Source organism: Anopheles arabiensis, chromosome 2 (assembly GCF_016920715.1).
Source record: "Anopheles arabiensis isolate DONGOLA chromosome 2, AaraD3, whole genome shotgun sequence".
NCBI lineage: Eukaryota > Metazoa > Arthropoda > Insecta > Diptera > Culicidae > Anopheles > Anopheles arabiensis.
The window spans coordinates 46,057,674-46,071,090 of NC_053517.1; the positions used below are offsets into that span (position 1 = coordinate 46,057,674).

The 13,417-nt window shown below is 43.9% G+C and overlaps 1 protein-coding gene across 9 annotated transcripts in view; it reads right to left on the reverse strand.

The window, feature by feature from the left end:
- The window catches only part of LOC120893875 (unconventional myosin-IXa-like), a 64,514-nt gene extending 51,973 nt beyond the window's left edge, over positions 1-12,541 (reverse strand). For 8 of the 9 annotated variants that reach the window (XM_040296054.1, XM_040296053.1, XM_040296049.1 and 5 more), the window contains exon 1: positions 12,387-12,541. The gene's annotated coding sequence lies outside the window, so the exon portion shown is untranslated. Of the gene's footprint in view, positions 1-10,145; positions 10,217-12,386 lie in introns of all 9 variants that reach the window. The other variant, XM_040296047.1, reaches the window with a different exon arrangement.
- Between the last annotated feature and the right edge of the window lie 876 nt (positions 12,542-13,417).

The window sequence follows — 13,417 nt, forward strand, 5'->3', positions numbered from 1 at the left end:
CGAGCGTGTGTGTGTATGTATGTGTACATGTGAGCATCTACAGACAAGATCAAGTCAAATGGACTGCAAAGCTTATTAGAAGTATGAATCACACAGTGAAATTTTCCTACTAATAGCGTACCAGGAAACATAAAACGTCGACCATCGGCCAAATATTCGTCTTTTTACAGGGTTTTCCATTCCAATTAACAACTGTCTACAGTCAACTAGCAATCCTCGATTTGAAAAACACGATTGTCTACCACTTACAAACAAGTCAAGCCGTTTTTGGTACACTGTCCATTTCAATTTCACAATTGTCGTCTTCGAAAACACACGTCAGATGCGGTACGGGTTTGGCTGGAACGTGTATCACTTGTCTGTAAGAATTGAACCATGTTGTAAACAGGTCTTGATTGAATATCAGAACATGGGAAAGCTGAGCAATTTGGACATGTTAAACAGTTTTATCATTTGGTTTTAGTTATTCTTGGATCGTTACAGTTTTTAGGTTATTTTGGGACGTTGTAATTTTTTTTCACTGGCTACAAGTAAAAGCACCGATAAATGTCAAAATTTCTGCATTGTGTTGAAAGATTAAAGTATACATAAAATGCCTAGCATGTTCATTTCGCTCAGCTGTCCTAGCATCAAGTGATACACGTTCCAGCCAAAACCAAAACAACCCGTGCCGCATCTGACGTGTGTTTTCGAAGACGACAATTGTGAAATTGAAATGGACAGTGTACCAAAAACGGCTTGACTTGTTTGTAAGTGGTAGACAATCGTGTTTTTCAAATAGAGGATTGCTAGTTGACTGTGGACAGTTGTTAATTGGAATGGAAAACCCTGTATAGATACAATTGCAATAGGTTTTATTTGCTTTGCTCAAATCTCTAAAGAAACACTCGAAACAGTATTGGAATGGCAGTTAAATACTGCTTGAATAGAAAATAGGTTAACATTTAAAATTGAACCGCTACCTCAGAGCAGTAAAAGCATTGTCAATAAAAGAGTAATGAATCATTAGCAACTTAATAGTTCTTTGGCGACTGTAAAGTTTATTGCACATCACGATAGCAACATGAACAATTACACATTTTAACATTAACAGGCACTATCATAACTTCAGACATTAGCCTATCACAAGATTTTTAACATCTCGCATTGATCGGAACAAATATTCATATTGGTGATGTGCTCTTTGGAGCGCACCCACTACTCCGATACGACTCCGGCTATTGTTAGTCCGATTCCGACTCCATCAAAATCTGAACCACTAGTTCCGTCGGGAGTCAGAGTCCGGAGACGACTCCGACTCCGAACGACTCCGGTCGACTCCGAACGACTCCGGTCGACTGCTGACGATTCTGGACGACTCCGGACAACTCCGGACGAATCCGAAAGACTCCGGATAATGTTTGGGGGACCTACCTTCCAGAGTCAATTCCGAAATTATTGAAGTCGGATCGGAGTCGACTCCGGATTTTTGCCAAATTTATCCATCACTAATATAAAGTTTCCATGATCACTACATCCTGAACCATTCGTTCTACAAGATTCCTCATGGTAAATGGATAGCGGAATTTGGGGCAAGTGTGCCATACGGGGCAAGAGTGCCACCAAGCACTTTTCCTTAAAAACTTTAGTTTAATGATCAATTGTGTATACAGTTGGTTCCTTTCCAATGACTAGGTATACTGAGCCGAATTTCATATAGACCAATCGATATTTCCCATTGTTTTGAACTTATTTATATTGAGTTTCAAAATAGAGCAGAATATTATAATTTTTTATATATAGCTGAGAAAACGTGTAATTTTTTGTGGGGTTAGTTGAAAAAAACTTTTTTTTTTGTCACTGAAAAATTCAATTTCAAAAAAGTTACAACTTTTGGGGCAAGTGTGCCATCTCTGTTTGGGGCAAGTGTGCCACCATCTTTCATAGGCGCGAGCTGTCAAAAATGTAAACATTGTTGTAGCGTGCTGCGGAATGGTGCGCTATTGTGAGCGGATTCCACGCCAGAAAAACAGAACAGTAACAAACCATATTGTGGTACAATTGGTGGTCAAAAAGGGTTCATTGGTGACTAAATACATGTAGGAATACATACACTAGTGGTACAAACGTAATAATTTCCAATTATCTAAGAAATACGGTTATTTTAACCAGGTGGCCGTCTTGCCCCATACGAGTGGCACTCTTGCCCCATAGCCCAAAAAAGAACGTCTTTTTGAATCCTTTTTAAAACACTTCAAAAACTGTTTTGTTTGCACTTTTTTCAAGCGAAACTCATTTATAAGTGAGGAAATAGATGTAAAATGGTTATGAGATTTAAATCGGCTTTTGAAAAACATGTTTTAATGAGTTATAACTTGAAATGCTTAAGGTGGCATACTTGCCCCAAGTTCCGCTACATGATGTTGCACAGTTTTCTAGAATGAATCAGTGTTTTCGATGTTTTCAAACAGAGAACAAAATCTTAATGATACAACAAAAACTGGTTGGTTTTTTTTTAACTTCTACGAAAATTGAAATGTGTAATTTATGAAAATTCACAACATTTAAAGTCACATTCGCCGACATTGACGCTGAATGAGTAACCGCTTAAAAATATTTCTGCAAACGTGCCTTAAAAATCTAGCGCTGACCTCTAGAACACATCCGGACCTCATTCCCGACAAATTATTCACCCAAAACCCTTCAGACTATGCCCAACTCTGATAACATCTGCGTTTTTCGGTGCAACCCTCAACTAGATCACGCAACGGAGGGAGATGATATACACATGTATGTTCCCCCACTCGACACACCACTAAGTTAATCGACTTCGGACAGAAACGTGACTGGTCGATGACATAAATCGCCCGGTGTTGGAACTCGTCGGAACGCAAAGAATGTACTGTCAAAACACGCACACACACACGCACGTATGATGTGGGTGTCCCCTAAGAATCGTTACAGACCGACCCCCGTTGGCGAATTTGCCGGAACGCGCATTTTATTTTTAAGAACAACCGTCCTCCGACAGGGTTCGTCGCTCCCCTCCCGCCCTTCGTTCCCTAGCAAATGATTGGGGATTTGTCTACTCCTAGGGCAGGGGTAGAACATATTTTTAGTACTTAATTTACGCGTCTTTTGTAACGCTTTTTAATGTCTACCAGCTGCTTTCGGTGGATGACGACTAAGGGTACCGGCCCCAGCGCCCGCATTGACCGGTGGAGTTGAAATGTTTCGCGCAGATCTTGTTTCCTCGTGCTTCGGGGGAACCGGATCGCTGAGAATAAAACACGTCCATATTGCTGCTAACAATAGCCCGGTGTAGTGGGTTTAAGTCAATGACGTTACCCATGAGTCGTCCAAAAAAAAAGGGTTGAGCAATATTGGGGTAATTTTGTGCAATCTTCTTTCTACAGAATCCAAATATTTCCTGCTTGTTCTCTCATGGCAGACGTTTTGAAGTTAATAGTTGAAATTTTGTTAATTATTAAAATGTTGTTAAAATAACCCAATCAGCACGAAAAACGGCTTTTCTTACTTTCTTTTCATGCACTATTTTACGGGGCAAAAAAAGATTACCTTCTTCACAACACTTTCTCTCATCCTCGGATCAACGTTGGCTAAACCTCGATCGTCACTATCGCCAACATAATGCTCCCGCTGCTGCCCCTTTGGGGGGGCAATTCGAACCCAATAAAATTTACAAACGCATCTTCACCCATGCACCGCTGCACGCGGAAGGGCCAATTAAAAGAAAACACTTTGACCTACATTTGGGGATCGTGGAAAACTAAAATAAAAAATAATACTTTTTATAATCAACCCCATAAACGATCGTGGTATACAGTTTAGGCGAACACAGAAACCTTGAAATAGCAATCGACCAAAAATATCGTTACGATCACTAATCCAATCGCTCTCGCTGATCTTCTTTCTCTGTCCGTACGAAGAAAAAACGATGAAGGAAAAGTTAAAGAAAAGCCGCGCTGCGTACACACACACACACACGCATGATTCGATTAGGCGTCAATTGAACAATTCGTTACAATTTGTTTAGATTGTCCTCTTCGCACTCGACCGAAGACGATGGAAAAAGATACTTCATTTTAGGCCGCGCCTAGCGAAAGATGAGGAAGACCATCGGTGGAAAAGAAAGATCCAAGGTAACGCTCCAAATGAGAAGTATAGTATGTGTGTGAAGGGTAGAAGGAGAAGCTAGAAGATGTTCATCGCTCGAATGTGCAAGGCGACGTATCCCGTATAAATCAAACCCATTTTCGACCAGCCAGGTCCCCCCGATACTGGAAGGGGGCGAGCTACAGCAGAGGGGAGGTTGCAATGACCAGAGGTGAAATAAATTCACTCATAAATTGTGCTTGTGCTACACACGTATGTGTGTGTATGTATGGTTAAAAAAAACTCCATTAAGAGTACCGTTTTCCGGTCCCGGGTGCCATACCCCGCTCTGCTCTCGCACTCGTAGTTCGGGGCATTCCAACTTTCAAGCTCATTTTATTATTTTCCACATTATTTTCGGTTAATTCGTTTAATCAATACAGCAGATTCAGCCAAACAAACCAACTGGAGCGCGAAAAGGAGTCAAAAGCGGAGGGTGGGGTGATAAGTAAGAAAAACCTAATTTTAAATCATTCGCCTCTCCATAAGCAGTTTCGTTTCTTTTCGGCATCAGCAAACATCCCGCGGAACACACTGTGTGGCTTTAGGTTAGGGCTGGAATAAATATGGTGCAAAACATACACACATCCATACACACGCTATCTATAAAAAAGGAAACGTCTGGTGCCACAGAGTGCCGGCCGTAAAGTACGACTTATGGTCCGCGAAGTGCTTCTTACAGTAGCTGGAGGTTGGAATGATATAGTAAAGATAGTGCGCTGTTAATAAAAAAAAATGCAGTCTGTATGCTAAGGTAACAAGTGCTCTCCCACACCATGCTCTGCTGACCCCATTCGTACCGGGCGGCGGGTGGCGGGTCAGTTTTCACTGCTTCCGTACACCATCACTCCGCCGCGCGTCTCTAAGGGTTTCGCCTTGCCCTATCCCAGCAGAATTGCCACCGACAAGCGCCGACCCATTGCATTGCATTGCACCACTGGGTTTCACTTCCTAATTGTGGTGTTGTTTCCTTTTCTCTATTTTTCCATGTTTTTACCGCCACACCGCATCATTTCGTCGACGAAGAAGTCGAGATCGGTACGGCTGACGGTGTGCTAGCTCTGTTAACTTATGCTCGGCACACACATACACACTCCTTTGCATTCTCCTTATGTTGCCAGCCAGTTTGCAGAAGAAAGTGCATTAGAAAAGCGGGTGGGATGGGGAGAGTAGTAGGTACGGAGCAGCAGGAAATCATACAACATTTTTCACTTGCAATATATAGCCTTTTTTCGCTCCATCCACTGGTGGAGGTGGGTGCCACTCTTCGATTGCAGCTGATGCTGCCGACCGGCTACAAGTGGTGGAGGTACGAGGGACCGAGCAAAATTACAAGCTACCGGAACCGGGCTAATAACTAACAACACTTCGCATCAGGGCTGGCGGTGGCCAGAATAAAACACGTTTCATCTTTTTCCCCCAGCAGGGCAATAAGAAAGAGAAGAAAAACAAAACGGTACATTCTCATATGTTTGTTTGAGGGGGACACCCCCTGTAGCAAAGGCGATCGGCCATCAGTGATTTTTGTAAGAAACAATACGAATTTGGAAAAACAAAATACTGATCTGAGCCAATAAATTTGCCATTAATTTAAAAATCCGATTAATATTTATACTTTATATAACCTATCACTTACCCGCAGAGCAGCACAACTACTCTGTGCAGGCAAAACTAGTCCACTGAAGGACAGAACATTCCCGGAATAGCAACTGTTTGAACATTTTCATTAATCCCGTTCCAGGCTACGGTGCAAACTTATTAGAATATTATTTATAGATTGCTACGCTTTTCTAACAAGCAAAAGCACCTCATTCGTGTGTAACGTGTAACGCGTAACCCTTCATTGACCTTTTTTATTGAATGTGTCTTTCTGAGTCCAGGTCATGGAATAGCAAAGCAAAATTATGATTCCGACAAGGTTTTTCAACGGTATGCAACAGAGTGTGTGCACATCATCTATCTTGCCAATCAGAATGTTGTACGTTTAGTTCATCCAATACATCACGAATAGCATAGAAAGGTTTGGCATAATTAGACGTATTCATTGCACTTCAAATGCAGAACCAGCTAGGTGTAACACTCGTTCGGTTTTTCCTGCAGCATGTTAATAGGAAGCAATCCTCAGATACTATTATTTTTGATCAGATGTGTGATTGAAATGGAATATTAGAACTGACACAGTGTCTCGTCGATGTATCTTTGCCTAGTTCTCAATTATTGACATTGGTTTTTTGCCGAAACTTGCGCTATATAAACTCGTACAAACGTTTGAGCATGCTTGTTTAGGGCAACATTGAACGCCATTCATTCCAGAGGCCTGGAGTGGTGTATAGAAACACACACTCACAGCACATTCTGTACATTCAGCGTTCCGATTAGTCAGTGAGAAACAGTGGAACACGTGTTTGTTTTTTTCAACTTATATTTTTGCTACACAAACAAAAACCGGTAGCCCAGACATGTCTGCCTTTCTGGGAACTGCACTTCAAATTTAACGCGCTGAAGTCTTCCAAGCCCCTGGCACAGAACGGACCAAACGCATATGTGAAGGAAAGCATTGCATTGTGGATCTTGTCGGGGCGTTTCTCCAAAAAAGAAGGAAAGCAAGATGTGCAAGATGTAGAATACTGCATACATACACGCACATTTGATCGTCAACGAACAGTCTTTGTCGTTCGGGGGTCGGAACTAATAAGCGTCAAGATGAACACGACAAACGGTTACTCATTTGCAACGTTCGATGCTGTGCCGCTGCAGCAGGGGCTTGATGTGTGGTCCTTTGTACTGCCCCTACAGTGCAATGCAATGGAAGTATTCCACGGGTTTATCTTTCTGTTTAACATACAGCTGAAAGCAGTTCCAACATTAATATAATGTAACTAAAACACCATGCTCCTAGTGATGTTCTTTGCGTACGTACATGTTTGACCTACTTAAAAAAGATCTTATTCTGTATTTATTGGCTAATATACTACGTAAGACCGGCCAGTCTCGTGGTACAATAGTCAACTCGTACGACTCAAAACATGCTTGTCATGGGATCAAGCCCCAAACGGACCGTGACTCCATAGTAGGACTGACTATCGTACTACGAATAAATCAATACGTCATTGAAATAAATGCACGTACTGCAGTCCTTGACACCGACATCGGTTGTTATGCCATATAGAAGAAGAAGAATACTGCATGAGATAATACAATATCACATACATTATTTAAACATTTTGAAAAAAATAACTGAAATTGACTAACAGTCTAATGTAAATTGCAACGGTTTTTTTCACCGTGATTCAAACATCCCGTAACTCTTTTTCTGTTAAACGTTGTAACGAATTTGTTTTGTTGTTGAACGGTGTAACGAAATGAAATTGTTTAATTTACCCTCTTCCTTCCTTCCAACTTGCATTCCCTCCTTACTGGCCCATAATGCCAACAGATCGCACTGAATGCACCCAATGCACTTCCCACCCTCTCCGCGATTCAGCATCTAACCTACAGTTGGACGAACGGATGGAGATTATTTTGACAGCAAACTGACGGCTGCATTCGCTGGACGATGGACGTTGCATGTTGGTTGTTTATTGTTTGTGCTACTACTTCTCTCGCTGTCAAACGTGTGCCTGTGTGTGTATGTATAAGTGGTAGAGGCACTAATGATTCAACGCTAACCGATAGTAAATTGCCCCTTCGAAATGTGTATCCGTAGAAGCAGCAAGGGGGCACAAAACACATATGACCAATGTCCAATGTTCACAATGAAAAATAAATCGCGACCTTGTAAGGTCTCCCTCGCTACGTACACTAATAAGAAACAAGAGATAACGTATATAGGACTTTATGAGGTCACATACAAACAGCCAGCATTTCCTCGGTGATGTCATGATACGGCCAGGACGGTGGATGCAGGCTTGAAAGTATCAAACAATGCACACACACACACACACAATTCCACGACATAAGAGTAGAGCCAATCAGAGAGCCGCCAAAGGTTAAAAGGCATCTCTCGCGCGAATGCCAAAAGATTATTCGTCTCGCATCGTTGGCGGCGAGCGGAAGGAGAGTTAACAGAAGCACCGCAATTTGCAACCCTAAAACCATTCGCTTAACAGCCTCAACCTTGCTTCCCCATTCGGAAGATGGTAAATTTTTAGAGAGAAAAAAGTAAAGAAACACATCACTACCACACATCTACTGCAACAACAACAACGAGATCGGAGCTGTGGTGTGTATGTGTGTGTGTATGTCCGTTAACCGGCACCATTTTCTTCCAAACAGTTTCCCTCGCGGGGGAGAAGGTGGGGGGGGGGCGCTGGTGTGTAGAGTGGCCAGCGAATTTATTGGAGCAGTAACAACAACAAAAAAAGAACAACAACAACAAAGTGGCAGAAACATGAGACAAGATGGGGGGAAGGGGGGGTGGTGGTAGAAAGAGAGCACGCTTGAAACGCTGGTGAATGAAATGAAGCGCAACCAACCACCCAAACCCTCTCAACAGTATCAACCTTCTTTGGCTCATTAGAAACCAGTAGAAGTAGTGGTAACAGAGTGTAGTGGAACAACAAAAACAACAACAACAGCAATAAATACAACAGCGCCGCCAACTACGCCGCCAACAAGAAAATTGTTATTTTTCAGATCAGAAGCTCAGGCAGCAGAATGTTTTCACTCAATTCCCTAAAGCAGCGTAATGTTGGTACGGTACATCGCAAAGGGTCCGAAAATCACAATCAAACAACAAACACGGTGCAAAATATAGTGAATCATAATGAGAGGGTGGTAGGTAGATCATCGCACAGGGATGACCTTCACTGAGACGACTGTTCCTTTTTATAAGCTTTCATCATCACACTATTCCGCCTGCGATATCCTTTCTATTGACGAGCAAAAATCACTACCACCACCACAGAAAAGCGCGACACGTTCGGTGGGTGGTGGTGGTGGTTGCTTGCCACAGGATGAATGATGCGCATGTAAATGTGTACGCCCACGCCAACAAGCACACTGCCCCTTGAGAGAGAGAGAGAGAGAGAGAGAGAGAGAGAGAGAGAGAGAGAGAGAGAGTGGTATAGAAGAGTGAGAAGAGAAAGAGAGAGAGAAATGCGAAAAGAAGTTCAATCTGATTGATAAACATAGATTGATAAAATGGTTTACTATTTTAGCATCAAATGCAAACATCCGGCCGTAATGGCGACTCCGGTAAAGGATATTCTTGGGTCAATAAAACTCCATAGACACACACACGCGGGTGCTTGGACAACGCCTGTTTGTGTGTGTGTGTGTGTGCTTTTAGGTGTGTTTCATGCATTTACAACTCGCTACCAACAGATGATTTAGAAATACTTTGAATCATCGTTGCCGAGCGCATTGCGTGTGCCCAGTGAGTACCAACCGTGCTTCTCCGGCAGTGAGTGAGGAAAGCTGAGTGATGATGCTGAGAATAGTTCCTCACCGTCCCTCACGCAAGGCTGAGCGAGAATGAGAGACAGGAGAATGAGCTGACGAGATGACGAGTGAGAGCTCGTGTACAGCAATGTGGCGCATCCATGCCGTGTGCATGATATATGTTTGTGTGTATGTATGTGTAGGCTTCAGTTTGCGTATGGGAAAAATGAAGGTGAAAGAAGCTGTGCGCGACCTGAAGACTGCTGTGTTCAATCGAAAGAGCACTCCGTGCGGGATCAAATTCACTTTTACCACCACTTTGTTTAGAAATGTTAGACGCAGCAGGTCCCATCATCACGTCGATATCACGCATAAAGAGATGAGAGTGCTGGTATGTGGTACGCATTCGATACGACTCACGCTTGAAACTCCCTCACGCGCTGGCGAGACAACAACGCTTAAAGCTGAAAGCTAGTTGCTAGTGGGGATGACACAGCTTTATACTCTTTTTCTTCAATTTCCTAACATGAACAGTTTGTTAAGTATGAAATGTCTGTGACTACACGAATAAACAAAAACTAAGCACCTTCAACAAAACAGAGACTTACCATTGACAGACACCGGGGACACTCCCTTCGTTCGTTCAGTTCAGTAAATAGCGTGCCGCGCGTAAATGAATCTGCATGAATTTAAACGTTCGGTCACATTTTGACAACAAAACGAAAAGTACACACACACGCACACACCCACGCCCAATACGATCATCTACATTCGTAATATGTTCTATTGTTTCCGTTGCAATGTTGTCAAGTCGAACACACACGTAAAAAAAAAACAATACACAAATCACAACGGGTTCTCCTCACGTGAGACAGTGAGACAGTTCCTCCTCACTCGGTTCATCGCCACACTCGCTCACTCGCTTTCCAAACACGCACCGCACACATACATACGCGCAAGCACACACAATCTTTGCATCGTTTCCCTCTAACAAAACGCACACAAACACACACAAACACACTGCCACACACCCAGCCGCGTAACACAGTGTGCCGTGCCGGGAAAAAGGGGGAGCAGCAGCAGAGGGCAGCAGCTCACACTCTCTCCTAACCATTTCCACTGTTCGCACACCCATTGGAAAACTGTTGATGCGTGTTACTGCATATTACCAACCAGGACGGCACCTTCTTTTGGGGCACGAAGAAGCTCTTCCCCCCCAAAAAAAAAAGAAAACCATGATGTGCCGTCTAGCGTCTTAGCGACAGTGACCCTTCAATCGGCCAACACTTTAAACCCCCAACTTGTATTTAACTCCCGGGGGAGCGGAGGGGCTTTGTAACAATCCGATGGTCCATCGCTGATCTTAAGTGTGTTGAAATTATTCCCTTTTTTCGCTGGATTCGTTTATAATTTTGGGGCGGGAGTGGAAAACGGTGACGTCTCACACATCACTTTGACGGATCTCGCTCACACACGCACATACACTCTCTCCGCAGTTGGCGAGCGTGAGAAAACGCGCACCTGCTACTTTGATGGCACTTTTCCGTCCCCTTTTCCAGCGTACTGCCACTTTCAAGCGGGTCTGGGCGTCGATACGATTCAGCCATTTCCACCGCCTTAGCCGGGAAGACGTTTTGTGTGCTTCACCAATCGAAAACTGGCGACACAGTTCCGGCCAGTGCAAATGTGTGACACGGCGGCATCGCCCTCGACTGAACCTTTTTTTTTTTCTTTCTTTCTTTTTGTTAGTGAGACAACAAGCCCCACACACGCTCACACTTTAGGGATAGGCAAAAACACCTCACGCGCGCATTCACACATTCACACACACGCAACATCAAGCGTTTGTAATGGGGAACGTGTGGGGGAGGGGGTGGGGGGGGTGGTATTCCTACTCTCTAAATTGTAGTGCGTTCCTTTTCCTCGCAAGATGTGTGCTAGTGCGGCTACCAGTCATCATCTTCTTCATCTCGCACAATCCCCCATCACTGCATGTGTTTCCTTGCCCTATAGATTCGCTGGTGGATCACCACCATTAGCTTACACACACACACACGAGGGGAGGGGGTGTCACTGTCACTGCCCTCCCCCTCGATGTTGATGTCGCCACACACACGCACAATACACTTTTATCGCTGTCCACCTCCCCCACACCTGCTGTTCTTCTACGGCAACCACCAGACCACCATTTCATAGACATTAACTGATTTTATGCGACTGTCCACTCTTCCCCGCAGCACCGTCCTACTTCCCACTACAAACTCCAACATCAGGCGCACACACACACACGCGCGCGCGACTCGTAGATGAAGATCGGATTCCAACGCGGATTCTGCTGGCGCTGGCTGCTGTCGTCTCTTAAGAAAACGGACATACCAACACACACACCCGCGACTGTGCGAGCACGACCGCACGCACACCACGCTACGCAAAACACACACACAGGCACGCACACACGGGAACGGCGTTTGACCACGAACGCATTCCTCGCGAATCAACAGGATAAGAGGTGTGTGCGAGTGTGTGGGCGGGGGATGAAGTGTGTGTGTGTGTGCGCGAAGGAAACAATGGAGAACAAGAAGCTGCTATTGCTGCTGGAATCCTTCTTCCTCGCCCGTGCAAAAACACACCAACCACACACCGCTATCTTCTTAGCAGCTTCATCTTCCGATTCCGAACAGAGCAAAAGACTCCACCGTCCGTATGCAACTTGGACAACGATGGCCAATGATGATTATAGGCCACACACATTCCTTCTCTTGGAAGCGGATTTTCACACGTCGTGCCTTCTAGCAAACTTCACACGAAATTAAACTAGAGTTGCGCAAATGTATGCTGCTCTTACACACCTTATTCACATTCACACCGTACAAGCTTGGCAAACACGGCTTTTCACTGCACCGTAGCTACGAAAGAAACGAATGGGAACGGTCCCTCAATGTGCGACGTTCATTCCGTCACAGCCTTCTGTGCTTTCTTGGACAACGGTGGTGTACGGAGCAGAAACAGCCATCATCATCATCATCGGCGAACGCAGAGATACAGGTTCGCACCCACACAGGCGCAGGTTTTCTGCTACCCAAGTGACAAAACGTCAATGCACAGTGGCGTGTCCAATAACGGTCAGTTAGCATGGATAAATGACGCCAGTTGTTTGTTTTCAAAATCATGCATATCTTTTAGATTGGACATATATTTTAAATGTCCTATAAAAGCTTTTTTAAGCAATAAGAACCAGATTTAGGTATACTTTCCCGTTTTTCGGTCTACCGAAAAAAGGAGCGTTACAAAGCGTTACATTTAACCTGTATTCCGTCGTAAAGGCCCTATCACACTGGGAAATTTGGAATGGAATTGGTAGATCAAACGGCGTTTGACAGCTTTTACCTCGTCAGGAAAAATGAATTGGTCTTGACCAACGTAGATTCTATCAGGAAGGAGAATTCCACTGTCAAGGTGTAAAACAGTGTTTTTTTGGAAGGAAACACATAAAGCAGTTCCGAAAGTGTCTTTGTAAACTTCTTCGGCTAAAAAAATTGTTTTAAATAGAAAGATATATTCCACATAAAATTCCGTTCCGTAATTCCGAGCGTGTTTACATTAGCGAAGCGGATTTTTCAAATCAAATCAAAATCAAATGGAGTCAACGACAGATAAATTCCGGAATTATTCCTGTAATGTAATAGGCCCTTTACGGTAAGTGTTTGCGGCGTGCCTGGCAGCGGCCATGGAGAGCATGTTTTCACGCTGAAGCGCTAATGAACGTAACGCTTCTAACTCGTTGGTTGGGAAACGTTTTGCGAGGTTTTCCGCTGAGACAACCCAACTGTCAAAATAAAATTCAGATACGGCTTAAAAACATCGCATCAATTGTACCAAT